General features: G+C 43.6%; 1 long non-coding RNA gene across 1 annotated transcript; it reads left to right on the top strand.

The window, feature by feature from the left end:
* Positions 1-18,496: 18,496 nt before the first annotated feature.
* On the top strand, positions 18,497-19,101 carry LOC115084506. Its single transcript, XR_003854582.1, has 2 exons — positions 18,497-18,581; positions 18,714-19,101. It is a non-coding gene; the product is annotated as an uncharacterized LOC115084506 (long non-coding RNA).
* Positions 19,102-24,678: the final 5,577 nt, after the last annotated feature.

Below are 24,678 nucleotides of genomic sequence, written 5' to 3'. Positions count from 1 at the left end.
TATGCTTTTTTGATCAAACGTTTATTATACCCTCTCTCCACAAATCTCTCTGTTAACTCTTGAGCCTTAAATTTATATTCCTCAACAGAGGAACACAGCCTTCTATATCTGAGGAATTGACCACACGGCATGTTCTCCTTTAGTTTTCTAGGGTGAAAACTGGTGGCATGGCCAATGTGTTCCTGTCCGTGGGTTTCCTAAATACTGTTGTATCAAAATGATCACTATTTTTGGTTACTAATATATCCAAAAAAGCAACCGAGGAAAAATCCTTCACAAATGTAAACTGTAAATTACAATCACACTGATTCATATATGACTGAAATTCTGATAATGTATCCTCATCACCCTTCCACACAAAAAACAAGTCGTCGATATATCGCTTCCAAATTGTGATGTTATCAAAAAATTTTGAAGGATATATATAACGACTCTCATATTGAGCCACATACAGACCTGCCACAGTGGGAGCCAACGGGGACCCCATAGGGATACCCCTTACTTGTCTGTAAATAACTCCTTTAAATCGAAAGTAACTCTCTGTCAATACAAGTTTAACCAATTGCATTAACAAGGTATACTTTCTGCTTGAAAAATCCATTCCTTCCAATAATGTTTGAACAATCAACAGAGCCTGCGGTTGAGGGATATTGGTATACAAAGATTATATATCTGCTGTAACTAACCACTGTGTAGGATGCACGGATAACTGTGCTATGCTGTTCAAAAAATCCATAGAATCTCTTACATAAGATTGAACCTGTATTACCCTAATTTGAAGAAGATGATCAATGTATTTCGCAATAGGCTCAAATATGGACCCTATGCCAGACACAATTGGTCTACCAGGCGGCCGCTCCAAAGACATGGATTTTTGGAACCGTATAGAAGTATGGTACCGTAGGATACGGTTGAAACAACCACTTAAACTCCTGTTTAGAAATCACTCGATTCTTTAAAGCCTGCTCCAATAACTCCCCAACTCTTACTAATAATTCTTCCGTAGGATCCTCCACTAACACTATGTAAGTAGAAGTATCTGCTAACTGCTGCAGCACTTCCTGATTGTACCATGTAGCATCTAAAATAACTACTCCACCTCCCTTATCTGCTGCAGATATAACTATAGTAGCATCAGATTGTAACTCCTTTATAGCTTGATCTTCTGCTTTACTTAAATTGAATTTAAGCTTTTCCTCCTCTGTCTCTAGTATATTCAAATCCTCTAATACCAAAAGTTCAAATGCTGTTACCAGAGGATGAGGGGGGACAGGGGGCATCCAGTTGGAAGATCGATACAATTTTTTATCAGAGTCAGGCTCATGAGCAGCAATACCAAAATAATCCCTTAACCTAATTCTTCTAAAAAATTTATGCAATTCAACTCTAGTAGCAAAAGGAGCATATTTCTCTGACGGAACAAACGTAAGACCTTTCCTCAAAACAGATAACATGTCTTTAGACAATTTTTTAGAAGAAATATTTATTACCGAACCAACTCCTATATTTAAATCCCGGTTTCCCTTCAATATCGCCGGTGGCGACTGTAACCTCCCCTGTACGTGGTTTTTTGACCTGTGTCCGTGCCTATTTGAGATTGTTTCATCTGTGATTGTCTTTGAAACATCATCCCATGGTCCAAGAAGCCAAAACGTTCTTGTTAATGCCATCTACACAGCCACTCATTTATCTCCAGAATGCGAGCTTCCCTGCCTCGGCCTTTATCTTGACTGGGAGGATAGAAGAGGTGAAGTGTCTTTATGGGTGGGTGGGAGGTTGTGAAGTAGCTTGTAAATTCAGAGGGCCTGCCAAGAGCTAAAGAAGATCCTGAGTTTGGGAAACTATGTGGTGATGGGGGATTATGTTTGAAACTGTGAGTCTAAGGGGCATTGGGGGTTCTAGCTGGTCATTTTAGGGATGAAGGGTGGGGTGGGGGCACAGGCCTATTATAGTACCAGGCATGGAGTATGACCCACAGGTTTGATCCTTCTTTGAAGTGAGGATGTTGTGAGCCTATTGGCCTATTTGTGATGTGTGTCTGGAGGATGGGGATGAGGGGAGTGTTTATCTGTTAACTGGCCCTTTCATTTTGGTCTGATTAGGGTGGGGAAATCTGTTTTTCAGGTTATGGCCTGCATTATGGCCATACTGACTTGAATGTGACCATGGTAATGCAGGTTATGAACTGCATGTCATTAGTTTGTAGTTTCAGCCTAATGATTCTGTGGAGAAGTGCGATCTTTATGGCTCAAGTTTCAGATTTGGAAGCGTTGCAGAATAAAATCTGTTGTTTGCATTGACTGACGGTACAGTAGCCAGGTTCGGCTGGGAATATGGATGAGAAGTAGCCAAGTTAAGCACGTTTTGAGATTCAGTCTGTCACGGTTACATATATCTAATAAACAAAGAATATTATGGAGTGGGTATACTCCGGGACAACGTGGAAGGTCCGTTGAAAGTGAAAGTGAATTTTTTGAATACAGGTTTGATGGTCAATATCCCCCTGATGAAGTTGGTAACAGAGAAATAAGGGCCTCTTGTAGGGGTTGTACCATGGTGAAAAATGAAGCACTGTCTCTAATTTTGATGAAGGAAGAAGCACAGTGATGAGCACCAGATGAAGACAAATTTAATTTCTCATACATCTTTAAACATAGATATATACATGTATTGATTATGTCCGATTATATAATGTATCAAGAATAGGGAATACTCAGATAATTGTGCAATTGGGTTAAATTATTCATAGAGTTGTAAGTGGTGTTGTGTAACCACAGGATGTAAAAATACATGTGTTTGTATTTTGAAACAATATGTATTTTGAATAAGTTGTATTGTTGTAATATCTGGTTGGCAACTCACGTTGCTTTAATTGTGATTTTAATTGTGTGAATGTGTGAATGAGTGAGTGAGTTTTATGATACACTTTCTATGTGATTTGGTAAATAAGTTTTGATAATAAAGATTAGTTCTCTCTTATGATTCTGTATAGTTTACATTAGTGTTGAGAGAGTTAACTTTAAGACATCACCCAATTTGTGTACCTTATGTGTTCCTAGTAAATTTACTTCTTGCCAGCTCTCTGAATATCGACCTCAATAAGTTCTTATTACTTAGTGTTAGAGCCCTTCGATACATATTCTTCATAGTGACGTATAAAGCCTAATCTCAGGCGATACTTGAGTATTCTGAAGACTGAGTATTTTTGATCCACATCAAACAGAACTGGTCCTTTCTCATTATATGCTAATCTTACTTTTTTTTAAATCTAAAATCCCCTAAACTCATTCTCCAGATGATAAAGTGATTTTGAGCAAGTTGCATTACAGTTTAAACAACCATTTCACTCATTTATGGGAAACACATGCAGTTTAATTCTCTCTGCATTTGATATAATGACTGAATAAGGAACCCTTTTTGGGCTGGAGTGTCAATGAGAAGTGTAAGATGTTAGGTACCCAAGCCAGTTCTTGGGGTGAATAATGGGAGGTCTGCTTTCTGCCCCATTTTTTCCACTGAAGCTTCATCTCATTAGCCTTTAGGGTGTGCTGAAAATAATTCCAAATCTCCTGTTGATTGTGTTCCATATGTTAGCACTAATTATACTTGAGGCATAACTAAAATATGATATGCCAAGCACTTGGTGCTTTTAGAACACGTGCAAATGAAAGCCTCTTACAAGAAAGAGCAAAAGGTAAACTTGTGTCAGCCGTGCATGTTTGAAACGGGTGTTAACTATAAGCAGAGACCTTCATTTTCAGATTTTATTTTATTTTTCCTAAGATTTTTAATATTATAACAGAGGAAAAATGGCTTTCACTGATTGATTTTTGTTAGGATATTGAAATTCCCAGGAAAAATTAAACAACTGAAAACGAAGGTCCCCTAACTGTAAGGGAGGCAGCCAGTTTGAAAAGTGAGCAGTGATGTTTTATGCTGCCATCTTGCTGAAACTCTGGATTGCTGTTTACACCTCAAATGCATTGGATATTTGTTATGTAAATAGTCTATGTTAAATAATTATACACAATAAGATCTTAATATTTGTTTTCAAACACAAAATGATGCTAAAACAGATTCTAAGTTAGGGGAACTGCATTTAGCTAGTAGGAGCCTAGCTAGCTGAATTATTGAATAAATTTATTTGCCGCCTTAAGTCCTGAAAACCAGAGAGGGAGGTTTGAGCTTTTCCTGTGCAGGATGGAAGAGTTATTTCTGCATGGTGGAGCCCCACCGAGTCTGTAATAATTTATATCCTAGCTTCAGGGACTTCCAGTGATAGGAATGAGTCCCCATCCTGAGGTGGTAGATTCACTCCTCCTCCCCCACCAAGGAAATCTCCTCATGAATTTGAAGGGGAAGAAGTGGAATCTGCTCCTTCTAAGTTCCTTCTGGTTATTTCTCCCTCAGAACAACAGAGGCTTTGTCCCCACTCTCCCTCATTGTTGCAGGGTCCTGGCCAATAATCCATCTGTAGTCAGGTGAGGAGGATACAACAGGGATTCCTTAAGCCCCCTACTGAACTTGCCTCAGCAAATGTCTCCCTCTGAAGGATCTCTGCTACTCTCACTTTCTGGATAAGTTAGTGAAGATTTTGGCCATTAATGTGAGGAAGGAGCAGGACTTGAAGATAGTTGTTTTCTGTTTGTTGCAATTTCTCCAACCTCCAGTGGACTCTGCATATTTGTTTTGGCATATAGCCTCCTCAAGGATCTGCAGATCAGTAAGAAATCAATGACTGTTTGGTCTTCCTGTGCCAACTAAAAACATGGCTGTTCATCCAACAGACAAACTCCCTATACAAACAGAAAAGTAGAATAGAAAAATTAACTAAATGAGGATGTGCCAGGCTCAGATATCTTGCCTTTCAGTAGCCAAATGATTGATTTAAAATAGTCCAAGCCTCCCCAGCTTTTGGGGTTGTCCAACTAGTGCACCATTCTGTGGAAGTAGATTCTGCACTGAAGTGGGAAAGTGCTCCCAGGATCACTGAAACAAGCCTCTTAGGAAAGATCCAAAGGTGCTAGATATGTTTGAGAAACAGATCTTCTAGGGATCCATGTTTAGCTCCTGAATTGCAGTCCTCCAGTTGTACGTGGTGCAATAATTTACATGTATTTGTCCAAAATATGAAGCCTTTGGCAGAATCATCAGACCTTGGACATGCAGAGTTTCTCCACACCATGGAAGATACAGAAGAATGTGAGAAGAACCTCATCTGCTCTGCCTATGAAGTTTTTTGAAACTGTGACCAGAACCTTGGCTTTCTCAAAAGAAGCTAGGAAGCTCGCAAGCAAGTATGCTCTGCATGGGGAGAACTTATTTGCGAATAAGGTGCAGGAGATGGGGGTACTGATTAAAGAGTATCCATCCACTCTATAGTCACTGTCTATAGTAGTGGGAGATTAACTGATACTTATAGATGCAAGTATTTTACCTACAAGTGCTCATTTTTCCAGAGATTCTTCTTCCATCCTTTTCATTATATTCAGGCTCTTCTTAATCTGCCGCACCAGTTCCCCATTAGAGATCAGATGAGGGAGATGCCTTAGCTGAAAACCCGGAGCTGTTTCAGTCTTAAGCTAGGGGCTGATTTTTTATGTTCCTGAGGCTTACCTCCTTCAGTGGGAGGAAGGGGCCAGTCCTTCCTTATGGTATGGGTCCTTATCATCAAGACAAGTTGGTCTTGAAAACTCTGGAAAACACACTTTCTTTGCCTTCCTCCAGTCCACCAATGTTTGGTCTTTAGCCCCAAACCATCTCAATCTGCTCAACTGCAGTTTGAAGTAGCTTCTCTTCTTCAGTAGGTGATTGAGTTGCTTCCACTTCAAGAATATGGCCAGGAATTTTATTGCATGGTACATTCTAATCCCCAAGAAATCAGGGGAATTGGAATCTGTCCTGGATTTACAGAAGCTGAAAAGATTGTTGGTCCAAGAGAGGTTCAAGATGAACTCCCTCCAAACCATTCTTCTTTTTCATTTTGCCTGGGGATTGGAAATGTGCTGTGTATCTGAAAGGCATTTATTTGCACATTCCCATTCATCAAAGTTCCTCAAGTTTGGGTTGATGGATGTCCATTGCCAGTACAAGGTACTTCTGTTAGGCCTATCAGAAGCCCCAAGAGTGTTCATGAAGTGTCTTACAGTCAGAAAAGCACAACTTTGTTGGCAGGGAATTTGTGTGTTCCCATACCTGTGAGATTAGTTGATGATGGGCCCGTCTCCGTCTGGGATACTTAAGTCATTTGGTGTGACCATCTGGTTTCTCCAGTCCCTGGGACTCCTGGCCAATTTCTTAAAGTGTCTTATCCCAAAGGATACGATTCATAGGAGCCTGGATAAACTTGTTTCAGAAGACTGCATGTCTACCTATCGAAAGAGCCAGAGTTTTGATAAACCTGCAGTGGGATCTAATGCCAACAAGATCGATAATGGTCTTTCTAAATGATATGGCCATGGCAGTGCATGTGATTCCTCTGACTCATCTGCACAGGCGTAGATTTCAGTGGGCCCTCCAGGACCTGTGGGATGAACTGTTTCTGCCTTTGTCTCACCAGATGACTAACTCCTGAAATGTGATCATTGCTGTAGTGGTGGAGGAACCTGAAGATCCTGATGGTAGATTTTTCTCTAAACATTTTGGCGCATCAAGTGAACCTGTCTACCAATTCCTCGACTACAGGGTGCAGAGCACATACTTGATCCAGGGATCGTGCTATTTAGTGGAGAATCACTGGCAAATTAACTTTCTAGAGCTATAATCCATTCATTATACACAAAGGGCTTTCTCCCATCTACTAGGCAACAAGAGAATCTTGACCTATACAATCAGGAGGCCATGTTCTCTGTAAACAAGCTGGGAGGCACAGTCTCCTACCCCCCCCCCCCCCCCCCTCTGTGAGCAGGCTCTCTGAATCTGTCATGGGCTGGTCATCACAATATGCATCTCCAGGCGAACTATCTCATGGTAATCCAGAATGCATTAGCAGACCATCTCAGCTTGATGGTGGACTTTGGATCAAAAAGTCACAAATGGCTTATTCAGTTGTTAGGAAACACTGGTGATTGATCTGTTCACCTTGAAGATCAACAGGAAAGTTGAAATTTCTGCTCCATACATTCAGGTAACTATAGATTATCTCCTGATACTTTTGTGCTAGACTGGAGTGCAGGCCTACTCTGTCTACCTGCCAATTCTTCTCATTGCCAGAATTGTTCAGAAACTCACACAATGATGAGATTTGTACAATGCTCTCTCAGCCTAGTGTGATGAACTCTCTACCTGGGTAACATCAAGCTAGGTTGAGAGAGCATTGTACAAATCTCATTGTTGTGTGATGTTCCTCACTCCAAAGTACATCGAATCTTCACAAGGGTGCACTGTTCTGTTTGTACGTCTCACTCTGCATGTAAAAGTAGCTCTTAACCCATACACTACTACCTAAACCTCATCTCGAGTTACTAGGTGGGCCTCCTATAGTAGCATAAATAGCTGCTTACTATGGTGTCACCCCCAGAGACTCTCTCTTTCCCACTCCCCCTCTCTCTCCCCTCTCCCCTCCCTATCTCAGGACCTTCCTCACTCTCCTCCCACATCTCAGGCCCTTCCCCAGCCTAAAAATTCCCAAAATGGAATTTGTAAAAAAAATTGCAAATTGAGTTGTGGGCATAACACATGATATCGCACAGTTTAACACAATTGAAAAAGGTGTAGTTATTTTCAGCGTTAAAACTGTGCGATATCATGTGTTATGCCTTCACAAAGTGCAAAGCCAGCCCACTTTTTCTGAAATCCCATCCCCGACTCCTCCCCAATCCCTCCCCTTTTAAAATTTTGCAGAGCACCATGCGTTATGGTGCTTATTGCGTGCGTTAAGGCGTTTTTCGCATGTGAAAATGCCTTAATGCATGCAAAAATGCCATAACGGGATTTGATTAATGACCCTGTAAGCTACTGTAATTGTGTGAGATACCAATATAGGCCACCAATTGACACCAGGATAGAAATAAAATACTGTATACTAGGTAAGAGTTCATTTTCAGTTTGGTTCATTCATTAGTTTTCTTTTTTGGTGCATTTTTTTGATTCATTTCATTTAAGTAATTTATGTGCATAAATGCCATTTTGAGCACGAGAAAATATTTTGTGCAAACGTTGTACTTAGGTGCATCAAATGCAATTTTATTCCAGTAGAAAAATGTATGTGCATAAACTACTGAAACAAATGCATATCTCTACTATATAAAATCAGCATTGGATGATTTAATTTAAACATTTTCTAAAATCCAGGCACAAATAATTATAAACTATTTTGTTCTCAGTCACTGCTTTGGAATCATGGCTTGAGTATTCTTTGCACACAACTGCTTTTCTCCTTTTTTCCTTATTTTGTGGATGAAATTAATTTAAGTGCAAACCTCTCTCCTGTTGCTACCTACAATAGCAATAATCTACAGATTGTATTATCTTATTGTAATTTATACAAAATGACCTCCAAAGATTAATAAATAGGAACATGAATTTATAAGTTCTCTATACTGTTAATTAAAATAACTCTTGTAAAATAATGGAAGTTATAAAATGCTATTCTAGGTTTTAAAAGATTTCAGCTTTTGTTCCGCTGTCTAACAGTAAACATTATACCCTATAATATAACATAATGAAGATTATTCTTGAAAATAACATTGAAAAGTATTACAAATAGTAATCACATTCTCAGATTTTTACTTATTTATACCTACTAGATTTATACCTATTGGATTTAGAAAGAAAATTATAAAGGAATGCAAAACACAAAGATATTGATTGACCCAAATTCATGGCATACATTTTCTGATAGAAAGATATTTGGTGAGTTGGGTGAATAAAAATATTCATATTCTATGTATTAATATTACAGCTCAGAAGTCCTATATATCGTGGGACAACCAAAGACACCCAAGATTTTACACCACTTTGTGTACTCTGTAACGCGTTATCAGTCTCATTTTGGTATAATCATCTCTTTGTGATGTACAGTTGCTCACATGATGTCATAGATGACTGGAAATAGATGGAGAAGATGATCTAAGCATGTTGTGTTCATGATGTCTGTTTGAAAATAGGGCAAGTGTTTTTATTTTCTAGTTTGTAATTCAATCATTACACCTCCTTATTTAAATATGCCTGAAAACACACAGATCAACTGTACATGAACCATTGGAGAGAGAAGAGTACAAATTCATAATGAATATTATGCAAATCCATCCTTCTAATCTTCGGTTTCTCTCCTTCTCCATCTTTTTCCATTCCTATTCTATCTTCCTGCCCTTCATCTTTTTTTCTCCTATATTCTCTTAATTTCTGATGCTCCTCCTCATGACTTCACCTCATTTCCCTACCTAATTTCCTCAGCATGATAATGCAGAGACTTTTTCACCAGCACCCTGCCAGATCTGGCTATTTAGGAGGGATGAACCTGTTATTTCAGGGAATCTCCTTCTCCATCTTGCAGCCAATTTGTTTGGCGACTCACTCTACTCTTCGCTGGCTAGCCTGCTCTGCTTTCTGGCAGTGAGAACTGTATCAGATATGGCAGCTTCTGGAGCAGCATGGGTATTAGGATTGGGCATTTGGGAGAAACAAAATAGGAAATGAGACAGAATTTACAATTTAGTTTCATTTTATTCTCAAAGCAAAACAATTGAAAATCCAATGAAATTTCATCAGTTTTCACATATTGTTTTGGCAACAAAAAAGTGATTTGTCGGGTCTGGGCCAGGGCTTAAGTCCAGACCCGAAGCCAGGACTTCAGCCTTAGCCTATGACCGAGTGGGATGTTGGGGCTGGAGCCTGGGCCTAGGCCCAGGGCTGAGGCCTCGTGTAGGCCCAAGCACAACACCAGGGTCTCAGCCGAGGTCCACCAAATTGTAGAAACTTACCAGCTGCTTTGGGGATCTAGAATCATGGTCCAGATCCAGGCCTTACATCGGAGCCTGACACAGAGACCAGGTCCTGATGCCTGGGCCTTGGCATAGGCCAGGGCCCAGGCTCAGGCCTTACCCTGAGACCATGTCCCAACACCGGGTCTTGTACCGTACCCAGGCCTGATACTGGGGACAGAGCTGGAGACTGGGTCCCTATGCTTGGGCCATGACCTTGGCCAGGGTCCTGATGCCAGAGCACAGTCTGGAGACCAGGCCCTGAAACTGTCCTGACACCAAAGCCCAACCCAAAGGCTAGGTCCTGATGTCTGGACCTTGGCAAGGCCTGAAATCAGGTCCCAATGCCAGGGCCTCAGTCCCCGACCAAGACCCAATACTGGGACCTTGGCCCAGGATCAAGCCAAGTGCCCAGACCTCAGAGGGCTTCTTTCTTCCTTCTGTCTTTTCTGAAAAAATTATGCCATCTGCTCAGCAGATACCAGAGGCGCATGCATCTGGCCTTGTCTCTGGGTCGGGCCCAGGCATCAGGATCTAGTCTCCGAAAGCCTGGTCCCGAAGCCTAGGCCCAGGCAGAAGCCTAGGACTTATGTAAACCTAGGATGCGATGGTTTGCTGCAACCTTGGCCTAGGCCCTACACAAGGCCCAGACTTTCCCTTCCAAGCTGGGAAAATGGGAACAGGGAGGATCCTGGCCATGGCATTTTTTCAGGTGGGGGGGGGGGGTACAGGAGGCCCTGTTTTTTGTTTGTTTTCGGGGTTTTTATATGTATTTATTTTTAACTAAACAGATTACATTAAATTCATGGGAAAACAACCCCCAAAAAATAAAACTAAATCTAAACAAAATTTCTTTTTTCTTCCCACCCCTAATGGGTATGTAGTCCTGTCCTTGCAATTCCTTCTTCAACTGCACATCACCTATTAAGAAAAGAAGCATGTTGGTGAAGAATGAACTTCAGAGATGAGAGCATATGTTCATGCCACTCTGTGCATCTGATACAGCTCTCACTGGCAGGGAAGAGAGTAGAGCGTGCGGGCTATGAAGAAAATGGATTCAGGGAGTGGAGTGATATAAAGAAAACTTTTTAATTATTACGGGTGATTTTAAAATTATGTTTACAACAACTTGTCATTTTTTATGATACAGTATATTATAATTACTTATCTGTAACAGGTGTTCTCACAGGACAAGCAGGATGGTTGTCCTCACAAATGGGTGACATCGAGGATGGAGCCCAACCACGGAAAACTTCTGTCAAAGTTTCTAGAACTTTGACTGGCCCCTACTGGGCATGCCCAGCACGGCACCAACCCTGCAGCCAGCAGGGGTCCCCCTTCAGTCTTCTTTTTTCCGCGCAGCAGTAGCCACGCGGTTAAGGAGCTCTTACCACATTTCCTGACAGGAAAATTCTTCTTGAACTTCTTTGAAGTAAAATACGCCCCACAGGGGTCCCCCCTCTATCTATATTTAGTCCGCGGTGTTTCGGTAAGTTTTTTGCCGTTTTTTGCCTCTGCGGCCTGCTGGCCGTCGGCCATCCCGCAGCTAAATTTGTAGTTAATGGCCATGGCGTCGGGGTTCCATCGGTGCCCAGATTGTACGCGCACCATGTCTATCACAGACCCTCACAGAGTCTGTGTATTATGCTTAGGAAGTAAGCATGATGTCCTGATTTGCACCAAATGTGCCCTTATGACACCGAAAGGTCGCAAAGCCAGAATGGAGAAGATGGGACTCCTTTTCCATGCTCACACTCCGACGCCGTCCGTCGCATCGACGTCCTCGGAACCGGCACTGTCGAAGTCCTTCCATCGTCGGCAACCTCCTGGTGACCGTCTGCCATCAACGTCTCCACGGCCATCGACTCCCGTCCCTTCCCCCGAGGATTGAGGGGATCGGAGGGAGGAACATCGCCATCGACATCGCAAGTCTCAGACCGTCGAGGAATCGAAGTCATCGACCTCGGTACCGTCCGAGCCTCCACCCAAGAAGTCTCGTTCAGATGTGGCACCGTCCACTCCTGTTTCTGAGACATTGAGGCAACCCTCACCCCATCGGGGTTTGGGAGCCGCGATTCCACCGGTGACGGTGGTCCCTCTGGCTCAGCCTCAGCCTCCCTCTTCCACGGAGCCGGGTATTATTACTCCAGGTCTCCGGGAAGAACTGGACCGCCTGGTCCAGGAGGCCATCGATAAGGCGATACAACGGTTCCAGCCTTTTTCGGCACCGACTCCGCCACCGAGACTGGAACCAGCCATCGACCCGATTCCAGCAGCGCTGGCACCGCTGCTCGCCCGGATGGAAGCGCTCATGACCGCCCTTCCACCGGTGATACCCGGGTCACTGACACCACCGGTGCGCTCCCCGATGCCAACTTCATCGGGTGCGGAAACACCGTATCAAATTCCTCCTTCGGGAGTAGTTCCATCGGTACCATGTCGTCCCTCGCCACCGATACATTCCTCCGGGGCGATACGCACGTCGGCTCCATCGATGCATTCGATGCCGGCACCGATGCCTCCAAGGGTATTTTCGATACCCCCGCTGATTCCTTCGGGTTTCTCGGAGCCTCAACCGGGGCCTTCAGGTATCCAACCCCCTCGAGGTCCTACAGGTCAGCAACCTGATCCTTATGACTCCTGGGGTGCTGATTCTTCTACGGATACTGATGATTTACCTTCACCACCCTCTCCTGCTGAAAGCAGAAAGCGTTCTCCTCCCGAGGACCTCTCTTTCACCAATTTTGTGAAGGAAATGTCAGACTTGGTCCCTTTTCAGCTTCAATCAGAGCAAGATGACAGGCACCAAATGATGGAATTACTCCAATTTATAGATGCCCCAAAAGTCATCACGTCCATTCCAATTCATCAGGTTTTTCTGGACCTTCTAAAAAAGAATTGGGAAACTCCTGGATCTGTTGCTCCAGTGAACAAAAAAGCTGACTCTACTTACTTAGTACAGTCAGCTCCTGGCTTTCAAAAACCACAGCTAGACCACCACTCTGTTGTGGTAGAGTCAGCACAAAAGAAAGCTAAAAGAATGAAGCCATACTCATCCATACCTCCTACTAAGGAAAACAAGTTCTTAGATAGTATAGGCAGGAAAGTTTACCAAGGGGCCATGCTTATTTCTAAAATAGCTTCTTATCAGCTTATATATGACCCAATACAACAGGGTCATTTTTAAGCAGATACAGGAATTTTCAGATACTTTACCAGAACAGTTTCCAACAACACCTTCAAACCCTAGTACTTAAAGGTTTTGAAGCTGGAAAGCATGAGATACGAACATCTTATGACGTCTTCGATGCTGCCACTAGACTCTGCTACAGCCATCTCGGCAAGACGCTGGGCTTGGCTAAAGTCTTCTGACCTTCGCCTGGAGGTTCAGGACAGGCTCTCCGACCTGCCCTGTTTAGGGGATAATTTGTTTGGTGAGCAAATTCAACAAATTGTTGCTGAGTTAAAGGATCATCATGAGACCCTTAAACAGCTCTCATCCATTTCTTCTGACTTCCCTTCTAAACAACCATCTAAGAAGGAACCTAAAAAGTAATTCTTCCGTCCACGGAAGTATTATTCCCCCACACATCAAGTCCAGGTCAACGAGGCCGTACCAAAAACCTCAGCCTCGTCAACCTCGAAAGCAAAAACCCACACCAGCTCCGCAACCAGGCCCTGCGTCGGGGTTTTGACTTTCAATTAGAGAGCAGATGCCTAATACCTCTACCAAAAATACCAGTAGGAAGTCGACTAAGCCACTTTACGGAAAAGTGGCATCACATCACCACAGATCATTGGGTGCTAGCGATAATTGCACAGGGTTACCATCTAAACTTTCTAACTCTTCCTGCGGACTCTCCACCTCTGCAAGCGTGGAGACTTACCGACCACTCTGCTCTTCTAGAGCAGGAAGTTTCCCTGCTTCTCCAGTCCAACGCTATAGAGCCCGTTCCTCTGTCCCAACAAGGACTAGAGTTCTATTCCAGATACTTCCTGATCCCAAAAAAGTCAGGTGGACTTCGACCAATCCTGGATCTGCGGGCCCTCAACAAGTACCTTTACAAAGAAAAGTTCAAGATGGTAACCCTGGGCTCGCTTCTCCCTCTGCTGCAAAGAGAGGACTGGCTCTGCTCTCTAGACCTCAAGGACGCTTATACCCACATTGCGATATCTCAATCTCATCGCAAATACCTTCGATTTCTAGTAGGCCAAAACCACTATCAATACATAGTACTCCTATTTGGTCTAGCATCCGCACCGTGAGTTTTCACCAAATGTCTCGTAGTGGTTGCAGCGTTCCTCAGGAAGGAAGGCGTCAATGTCTACCCCTACTTGGACGATTGGTTGATCAGGGCCCCAACCCAGCAAATCGCTCGGTCTTCCCTGACCCTGACAATTTGAACTTTAATTTCTCTGGGATTTCTTGTCAACTACGAGAAATCCTACTTACTCCCATCTCAAACCTTATCCTTCATTGGAGCAGACTTGGACACCTTACAAGCAAAAGCCTTCCTTCCTTATCAACGGGTCCAAACCCTGGTGTCCCTAGCTTGCCAGTTGCAGTCTCAACCCACAGCAATAGCTCGTCAGTTCCTCATTCTACTGGGACACATGGCCTCTTCAGTTTATGTGACTCCAATGGCCCGTCTAGCCATGAGATTCATGCAATGGACTCTGAAATCACAATGGATTCAAGCCACACAGCCTCTGTCGACCATTGTTCGCATCACCGATGCTCTCCGTCTGTCTCTTGCCTGGTGGACAAATCAATCCAACCTCCTCCAAGGCTTGCCCTTTCATCCACCAGATCCTCAAATAATTCTCACCACCGACGCCTCCAACGTCGGCTGGGGAGCCCATGTAAACAATTTACAAACTCAAGGATTCTGGTCTCTAGAGGAAGCCAAACACCAGATAAATTTCGTAGAGCTTCGAGTGATCCGATAAGCTCTCCAAGCTTTTCAAGATTGCTTATCAAATCACATAATCTTGATTCAAACGGACAATCAGGTGGCCATGTGGTACATCAACAAGCAGGGAGGCACGGGCTCCTTCCTTCTCTGTCAGGAAACTGCGCAGATCTGGGCGGAAGCCCTCTCTCGTTCGATGTACCTTAGGGCCACCTACTTGCCGGGGGTAGAAAATGTCTTGGCAGACCGGCTGAGCCCTGTCTTCCAACCACACGAGTGGTCACTCAATCCCTTGGTAGCGACCTCTCTCTTCCAGAAATGGGGTTATCCCCATATAGACCTCTTTGCGTCCCCTCAGAACCACAGAGTGGCCAATTACTGCTCTCTCATTCGAACTCAGCACTCTCGGCCCAGGGATGCATTCTCCCTCCCGTGGTCAAACGGTCTGCTTTATGCATTCCCTCCACTTCCTCTTCTATCGAAGACTCTTGTAAAGCTACGTCAGGACAAGGGAACCATGATCCTGATAGCACCTCACTGGCCGCGCCAAGTGTGGTTTCCCATACTCCAGGATCTCTCCATCCGCAGACACATTCCCTTGGGAAAGGACCCGCATCTGATCACTCAAAACGACGGATGCCTCCTCCATCCCAATCTCCAAGCCTTGTCCCTGACGGCATGGATGTTGAAAGGTTAGTCCTTCAACCACTTAACCTATCGGATTCAGTTTCTCGTGTCCTCATTGCTTCATGAAAGCCTTCCACAAGAAAATCTTACTCCTATAAATGGAAAAGGTACACATCATGGTGCACTTCTCAGTCCCTTGATCCCCTTTCCTGTCCAATTCCTAAATTTTTGGACTATCTTTGGCATCTGTCAGAATCAGGTCTAAAGACCTCTTCCATTAGAATGCATGTCAGTGCGGTAGCCGCCTTCCATAAAGGTATTGGGGGTGTCCCTATTTCAGTACAACCCCTTGTAACACGCTTTCTTAAAGGCTTGCTCCATTTGCAGCCACCTTTACGTCCTCCGGCCCATCTTGGGACCTTAATCTGGTTCTTGGTCGCCTTATGAAACCACCTTTCGAACCTCTTCACTCCTCTGACCTTAAATATCTCACATGGAAAGTGATTTTCCTTCTGGCTATCACTTCAGCTCGCAGGGTTAGTGAGTTACAGGCCCTAGTTACCTATCCGCCTTACACTAAACTCCTGCAGGACCGGGCGGTACTCCGCACTCACCCTAAATTCTTACCTAAGGTAGTTTCGGAGTTTCATATTAATCAATCCATCATACTATTTTCTTTCCCAGGCCCCATTCCAACTCCGGGGAACAGACTCTGCATACCCTCGACTGTAAACGGGCTTTAGCTTTCTATCTAGACCGTACAATTGCCCACAGGAAGAGCACTCAATTATTCGTCTCTTTCCATCCTAACAAGTTAGGACAACCTGTGGGTAAGCAGGCTCTTTCCTCCTGGTTGGCGGACTGCATCTCTTTCTGCTATCAGCAAGCTGGCATTCCCTTTCAAGACCGTGTTAAGGCACACTCTGTGAGGGCCATGGCGACTTCAGTAGCACACCTTCGATCAGTGCCGCTTCCTGACATCTGCAGGGCTGCTACCTGGAGTTCTCACCATACTTTTGCAGCCCACTACTGCTTGGACAAAGCTGGAAGACAGGATTCCATCTTTGGCCAATCTGTCCTGCGTAACCTTTTTCCCACATGACGTACCAACACCCTTCCGCCTGCCCGGTGGGGTGCGGATGTCCTCTACCAAATTCCACCCCCGTTGTTGTGCCTGTTGCACACCGTTGGGCACTTTTGGTGCAATTTTGGACATCCTCAGCTCGGTACTCACCCATTTGTGAGGACAACCATCCTGCTTGTCCTGTGAGAAAGCAAATGTTGCTTACCTGATGTAACATGTGTTCTCACAGGACAGCAGGATGTTAGTCCTCACAAAACCTGCCCGCCACCCCGCGGTGTTGGGTTCGTTTTCTTATTTTATTTTTCGGCACTGCCTGTAGCTTTGAAACAAGACTGAAGGGGGACCTCTGCTGGCTGCAGGGTTGGTGCCGTGCTGAGCATGCCCAGTAGGGGCCAGTCAAAGTTCTAGAAACTTTGACAGAAGTTTTCCGTGGTTGGGCTACATCCTCGATGTCACCCATTTGTGAGGACTAACATCCTGCTGTCCTGTGAGAACACCTGTTACATCAGGTAAGCAACATTTGCTTTCTTCCAGGACAGCAGAATATCACTCCTCACATAGGGTTGACATCATGCCCAATGGCGCCTGGCATGGAACTTTTATGTAAAGGTTTCTAGAACTTGAACTGTACCTCACTGAGCATATCCATGCATTGCATACCAACATACCACATGTCCACACGGGGGCCCCTTCAGACTTGTATTTTAGCATATAAACTGAAGCCAACTCCAAGGGGAGGAAGGCTGGTTTCTTGAGGACTAATAGCCTGTTGTCCTAGGAGAACCCCTGTTACAGGTAAGAAACTCTTTTTCAGAAAACAAGCAGGATGGCAGCCCTCGCACATGGGAAATCCCTAGCTACAAACTGCCCTGAACAAAAAAAAATGGAGAAAAAACAATAGTGCCATCAGGCACAACAATTTTTTGGTTGGCAACAAGCCTTTTTTCCATTTTATACGGCACCTATGAAGGGCAGCCTGGAACAAAAACAAAGGGCTCTAGGAGGCAGTGGTGTTTGTTCTTCATCTCAAACAAATGCCATATGATAGATTGGCCAAACCTACTATCATGTCAGCCATCCCTTTCCAAATAGTAATGAGATGTGAATGTTGGGAGAGAACTCTACGTTGCAACCTTGCAGCTTTCTTCCATGGGAACCATTTGTAGGTGAGACACCCACACTGCCATGGCTCAGACAGAGTGAGCCTTGACATAGCTCATATTCAGGCCTGACTGGGCATAATAGAAGGAAATTAAATCTGCTAGCCACTTAGATAAAGTCTGTTTGGCAACAACAATCCCCAGTTTGTTGGTGTCAAAAGAAACAAAAAGCTGGGTGGACTTTCTATGGGCTTCAGTCTGCTCCAGGCAGAAGGCCAAGGCTTTCTTGTAGTCCAGACTGTGAAGTGCTTGTTCCCCTTGATGGACATGTTGCCTGAGGAAAAATGAAAATATGATTGTCTTATGATGAAATTCTTACTCCACCTTAGTCAAGAATTTAGGATTAGTGCAAAGAACCATCCTATCATGAAAAAAGTTTGTATAAGGTGGTTAAGTTACTAAATCCTTGAGCTTCCAGGTCAGGTACTTCAGCACAGCAACACAGTGACTGAAAGGGAGCTTTCATTACGTGGGGCAAAACCACATTAAGGTCTCAAGATATAGCAGAGGGCCGGATGGGAATCTTCAAATGAAGAGGCCCTGCATAAACCGGAGAACCAAAGAATGTGCAAAGATGGGCCTAACTTCTGCCAATTGTACTAAGATGAACACTTTCTGTTCTGTTCTGTCATTACGTTTTGGTGACACTTCAAGGTTGGTTCGTTGTTGGAGAGCGTTGTCCTTTCGTTGGAAGGTAGGATATACTGGTTTTGCAGTTTTGACAAAATTATTTTGGGATTTTTTTCGGTTTAGACGGCAGCTTCCATTCACCCGTTATAATGTTTTTTCTTTGTAGGTTTTCAATAATAATTTGTAAGCGGTTCAGGTTTAGAACAGATCAATTGGGATTGAAATCATGAAAATGAGTTGAGAGGTGAGCTTCCTTGTGGGTGAAAATTATAGATTTGAGCGTTTTTGAAATTTTGGCGCTCTTGATACATCCATTGAAAAAGTATTTTATAATTGACTTTGATAATTATATGGGTATTGTTTTTAATTATTATAGGTCGTACATTGTCAAGTTGTAGGTTGTCCCTGAGGAAGCCCTGTTGGAAAAGGGCGAAACAAGGATCCGTTGTTGGACTGGATATGATGAAGGAAACAAACAAATTTCTATTCTAAATTGAATTCTGAAGGACGCTTGGAACAATTTATAGGGAGTACATGGTTAATGTACCTCATTATAAGGATTGGAAACTATATGAAGAAAAGTGTTTCTATCATATTAATAATAAGTCTTTTTGATGCGTTTTTTGCACTTTTTGAAACATTGTATAAATTTCTATGTGTCAGTGGGGTGTTGGTTTTTAACAGAATGAATGTGAGTATGGGTGTGTGATTTTATAGGTGTTATTGTCTACAAAATAGGTGAATAAAAATTCTTTTGCACAATTAATTACATTTAGATTTATCTATGTGGATATTGATGAAGTTAGCATGGGGCACATTTAAAACTAATCAGAGAAAGTTCTTTTTCACTCAACGCACAATAAAGCTCTGGAATTTGTTGCCAAAGGATGTGGTTAGTGCAGTTAGTGTAGCTGGGTTCAAAAAAGACTTGGATAAATTCTTGGAGGAGAAGTCCATTAATTGCTATTAATCAAGTTTACTAAGGGGGTAATTTTCAAAAGGAGTTACATGCGTAAATGTAGCTACTATTGTAGCAATTTTCAAAAGCAATTTACGCAAGTAAAGTGCACTTATGTGAGTAAATCCTATAGACAAGTCAATGGCATATATTGTAGCAATTTTCAAAAACCCACTTACTCAAGTAAAGTGAATTTACTCCAGTAAACCTGGTTTTTACTCGAGTAAATGCTTTTTAAAATCAGGCCCTTAGGGAATAGCCACTGCTATTAATTGCATCAGTAGCATGGGATCTTCTTAGTGTTTGGATAATTGCCAGGTTCTTGTGGCCTGGTTTGGCCTCTGTTGGAAACAGGATGCTGGGCTTGATGGACCCTTGGTCTGACCCAGCATGGCAATTTCTTATGTTCTTCTTCCCTGCCAAGATGTAAAGTTCATATATCTAAGTGCATGGATAACTTTTGGAGGCAGGGCCGGATGTGGAGTGCAGCCCAGCATTGAACAATATAGGCAAACTTTGCTTTCATATTATAATTTTTTTTTTTTTTTTAGGGGGGAATGTTCCAAAACAAAAATATTCCAGAAGAGCCAATATTCAACCTTTGTTAACCAAATTGGCGCCCAGACCTCCTGGGTGGATCGACCCCCATACTTACTGACAGATTTTGTATGTCCTATAAAAAATACTTCAGAATAATAAAACAGAAGTAGAAATATAGTTTGGAAAAGTCTATCTTCAAGGAAGATAATTGAGGAGGAAAGAGTAAGGTAGGGCCAGTTGAGAAGCATTTCTAATGCAAGCAGTGTCATTTATTCCAGAGGAAAGAGTGCACAAAAACAAGAAATGACCTGTTCTTGTGTCACGTGCAGTGAAAAATGTGATTTTGCAGACTGGAGAGTGCAAGGATGAAGGGCAGTGATGGACAAGGGAGGCGGGAGAGAGGATGAAACCACAGATCAGTGAGTTTATCTCAGAGTTTGACTGGGAGTGAATCCAGAGAGCAAAGGAGTGACGTGACAAGGGAGAACCCTGGAGAATATCGGCAGCAGAGTTCTGAAGATGCTGCGGGGGATGAAAGGCAGAGGCAGGAAAGTTACAAGGAAGACTGGCAAGGAGACTGTTGCAATAAGCTAGGCGAGAGAAAATAAGCTGGGCGAAGAAAAGACCGGCATTGGAAGGAGAGCAGGTGACTTGACCCAAAGCAAATATTCTAATTTACATAATTTAGAAAGCATGGATGCTTTTAGATAATATTATAGCCTATAATTTTTTTGAAGAAAATGCAAAACATGTTTATCTGAAGTTCATATGTAAATAGCAAAAGCTAATTTTATGCTGGCTTGCAGCATCACACAAAATTAACATTCATGTTGACATGGAAGGAAAGGTCTTCGTAAGTCACTTCCAGCTTTGCCGCTTGTGATTTATGAGCGTTGCCATCTGAAGCACAGATAAAGCTGAAGCATTACAGCATCCTGCACCCCATATGCTTTCAGTGCGCCTTAGACGATGTGTGAACACTGAAGAAGGCTTCAGATAATTGCACAGTGACTGGTGGAGAGAGAACTGTATTTATATACCATTTTTCTTACTGATGAGTTTATTATGATGATTTGTGTTACATGTTCACACGTTCTCTGTTTCTGAGCATTCACAATGAAGGCACATTTGGATTTTTTTTCAAAGGCAGCAACAAACACAGGAATGTATAATGCTTTTAAGTTGGTCTTTGCCTGTTGTGGATTGCATTTAAGGAATTGTGACCACCAGAGGGCTTCCATTCCTGAAGAATGATGTCTATTTAACCAAATATGTTACAGAAATCCCCAAACATGTCAAACTTCTCTACTTTTCCTATGGGTATCCTTGAGGCACAGTTGGTATGTGGATATTTTTTATGGCTACATTTTGGCTTGTTATAGATGCGTGAATGCTATAATAATGTGGAACACTGGGAAATGCTGATCCTCCTGTTAGATCATGCATAGAGAATTCTGAACTGTGGTCAAATATATGTTGTATGGCTTTCCAAAGGCTAACCTTCAAGTTGTAAGTTAATTCATTGTTTGTTCTTGGGCTTTTCTCTCTGGCTTGTCTCTGTTGCTAAGTAGAAACTGTAGACACTAGATTTTGTATATTATATGGATATGATCTTGCGGTTTAAAGGTAAAAAGGTCATCTCACTCCCCCTTCTTACTTGATAAGATTATAACCAATGGAATGATGCTGCAGCATCATAGTTCTCAGAATTGCTCATGTTTAAAAGTACCACCAAACTAACACTATTGCTTTATTTTCTAGTGAAGAGAGCTTAAAAAAAAAAAGTCTGGTCTTAGCTGAAAAAAAATCCTTGTGCTATTAACTTATTTGGCACATTTCGTGCTTTGTAATCCGTGAGGTGTTTAGTTTAAAAGGTCAAGCAAATAAATAGATAAATTGATGTTAGCATGTTGGTGAACGCTTACCAATTCTAATCGTAATTGTAGAAACGGCCCAGAGAGGGAGTTGAGCAGCAGTAACTAACATTGTTATCACTATTGCCTTAGGAAGCAAGTTTAGTAGACAAGATGTTTTGTAATAAGGTTGTAAAACAATTTATAAGTCTTTAGGCAGTATGCTTTGTTCTACAGATAAGGGTAAATTATAAGACCTGTGCTACCCGGTGCGCACACATGGACGCACGATTTTATAACATGCGTGCGCCGGTGCGCGCATGTTATAAAATTGGGGGTCGGTGAGCACAAGGGGATGCACATTCGTGCAACTTGTGTGCGCCGATGCCTGCGACCTTCCCACTAAACTAGCCTTCCTTCCCCTTCCCCTAACTTACCCGTCCCCTAGCCCTAACCTAGACCCACCCCCGAGCTTTATCCTACCTTTTGCGCCTGCCTTGGGGCATGCGCAGGTTGTGTGCATCGGCACCCTGCCGGCACGCAATCCCCCAGCACAGCGGTAAATAGCCTCTGACCCCTCCCCGCCCCTTTTCCGAAGCCCCGAGACTTACGCGCGTGGCTGGGCCTTTTTAAAATAGGCTTGGCGCGCGTAAGGCTTTTAAAATCTGGGCCTTACTGAAAATTGCTATCAATTATTTTTTTGGGGGGGAGGAAGGGGAAAAAAGACCAAAGGGGGTGAAAAAATGCGTAACAATAGACTTGTAAATGAATCTGTTCTATAAAAAGGTGCAGAAAAGTCGAACACAAACCAAAATTCTCTGAACTCATTCGTGTTCCATAATAAAATATTGAGCACATAACTGTAACCTAAATCAAATGGGAAAACTGTGGCCAAAACCAGTGAAATCTACTTTTGAGAATTCTGAAGGTGCGTGTTATGACACAGCGAGCAGAATATAAGTCCTCGTTGTACCTCATCTCCACCAGTGTGTTGGGAATAGCAACTGGGGTGAGAAGCCAGGTCCTGCAACCGTATCCCGAAACTCCTGTGGCAAAGACAGAAGGGGGGCATCAATCACGCTGCAGTCACTTTGAGATCTGGCTGCCAAGGCACAGCATGCTGTAAGACAATAGAAGCTAGCCTCTAACTTAGCCTGAGCCTTAAGAGCCTATGTCCCTACCCTAAGTGCATGCCACCTTTTTCTGGAACATTATTTGATCAGAATAGCATTAGCTGAATGCCTTCACTTATATTTGCAAGTCACCTCAGAAATATCCATGTCACAGTATAGTTTCTAATGACTCTAAGAGCACCCACATGTCGCCTAAAAAAAGGTGCACATCATTGAAACCAACGCAAAAGTGTGTTAGAAGCTATTTGCCTCGCCTGATCCATCACAGGTAGCCTTAGTTAGATATGGAGATGTCATGGTGTTGCAAGACTCTTGGCCGGTCGAGCTCAGGGTTAGTCATGTGGTGCTGCTGTATGTATGTATGTACCTAGAAAATATGCAGAGTAGCTTGCTTGTTGTGATAGCTAGTATCAATTACAGTCCTAATGCTATCTTTAGCCACCATTAAAGCACATAGACTGAGTACTCCTGAGGTGAACAGTTTGCAGAATAGTCCATTTCCAAGAACAGTCACCACCTTTCAGGGATTTTATGTTTGCAGGCTTTTGCTGATCCACATGGCTGGCAGGACTTGTGTCCAAGCTGGAAGACTTGCTGTCCTAGTATAGGCTGTGCCTCATGTGCTGTTTGTCACTTTTACAGTTAGTGGTGAGCAGGGTAGCTATGCTGATACACTCTCAATCATCAGCTCTTTGTGTAGCATAAAGGTTAGAGAAGCTGTTGTCAGCTGCTGATCTCAGGGACCTACAACCTGCTTCATTCAGAAACCTGTTACTGTGCTGAATGTATGGGGCAACTTCTCCCAGAGGTGTCAGGTGGTTGGCATGATGGCTTAGGTACTTCCTGTGTTGGTCTCTTTCAAGACAAGCATTTCCTAGGGATGTGCATCAGGAACGGATTTGTCCCATTCGGTATTCGTATTCGTCGGGACCCAAATCCATTGCATCCGTTCTCGGGGGACCCCGATCCGTTCATTAGTTACATATGTATTCGTTTCCCCAAAACACCCCATCCCAACACTTTAAATTTAATTAACTACAACCCCCCACCCTCCCGACCCCCCCCCCCAAGACTTGCCAAAAGACCCTGGTGGTCCAGCAGGGGTCCTGGAACGATCTCCTGCACTCGGGCTGTCGGCATTCAAATGGTGCCGATAGCTTTTGCCCTTACTATGTCACAGGGGCTACCTGTGCCATTAGTCGTCCCCTGTCACATGGTAGGAGCAATGGATGGCCGGCGCCATCTTGTGCTCCTACCATGTGACAGGGGCCGACCAATGGCACCGGTAGCCCCTGTGACATAGTAAGGGCAAAGGCTATCGGTGCCATTTTGAATACTGGCAGCTGATGGCCCGAGTGCAGGAGATCGCTCCAGGACCCCCGCTGGACCACCAGGGACTTTTGGCAAGTCTTGGGGGTCCTGGAGCGATCTCCTGCACTCGGGCCATCAGCTGCCAGTATTCAAAATGACGCCGATAGCCTTTGCCCTTACTATGTCACAGGGGCTGACCAATGGCACCAGTAGCCCCTGTGACATAGTAAGGGCAAAGTCTATTGGCACCATTTAGAATACCGGCAGCCAACAGCCCGAGTGCAGGAGATCGCTCTAGGACCCCCGCTGGACCACCAGGGACTTTTGGCAGGTCTTGGGGGGTCAGGAGGGTGGGGGTCTATTTGTTAGTGATACGTTGTATTCGTGGGGGTTCGCCATACGTTTCGTGACCCCCACGAATACAACGAATATGACATATACGTTGCGGATTGCCAATACGTTGCAAACAAATGCACATCCCTAGCATTTCCTACCCTCTGAGGGTTGGAAGGACCCATGTCAATACTTCTGACAAAGTGCTTATCA

Source organism: Rhinatrema bivittatum, chromosome 2, assembly GCF_901001135.1.
Source record: "Rhinatrema bivittatum chromosome 2, aRhiBiv1.1, whole genome shotgun sequence".
NCBI classification, from domain to species: domain Eukaryota; kingdom Metazoa; phylum Chordata; class Amphibia; order Gymnophiona; family Rhinatrematidae; genus Rhinatrema; species Rhinatrema bivittatum.
Note: the sequence above shows the minus strand (reverse complement) of the source record. Positions and strands in the feature narration are given on the sequence as shown.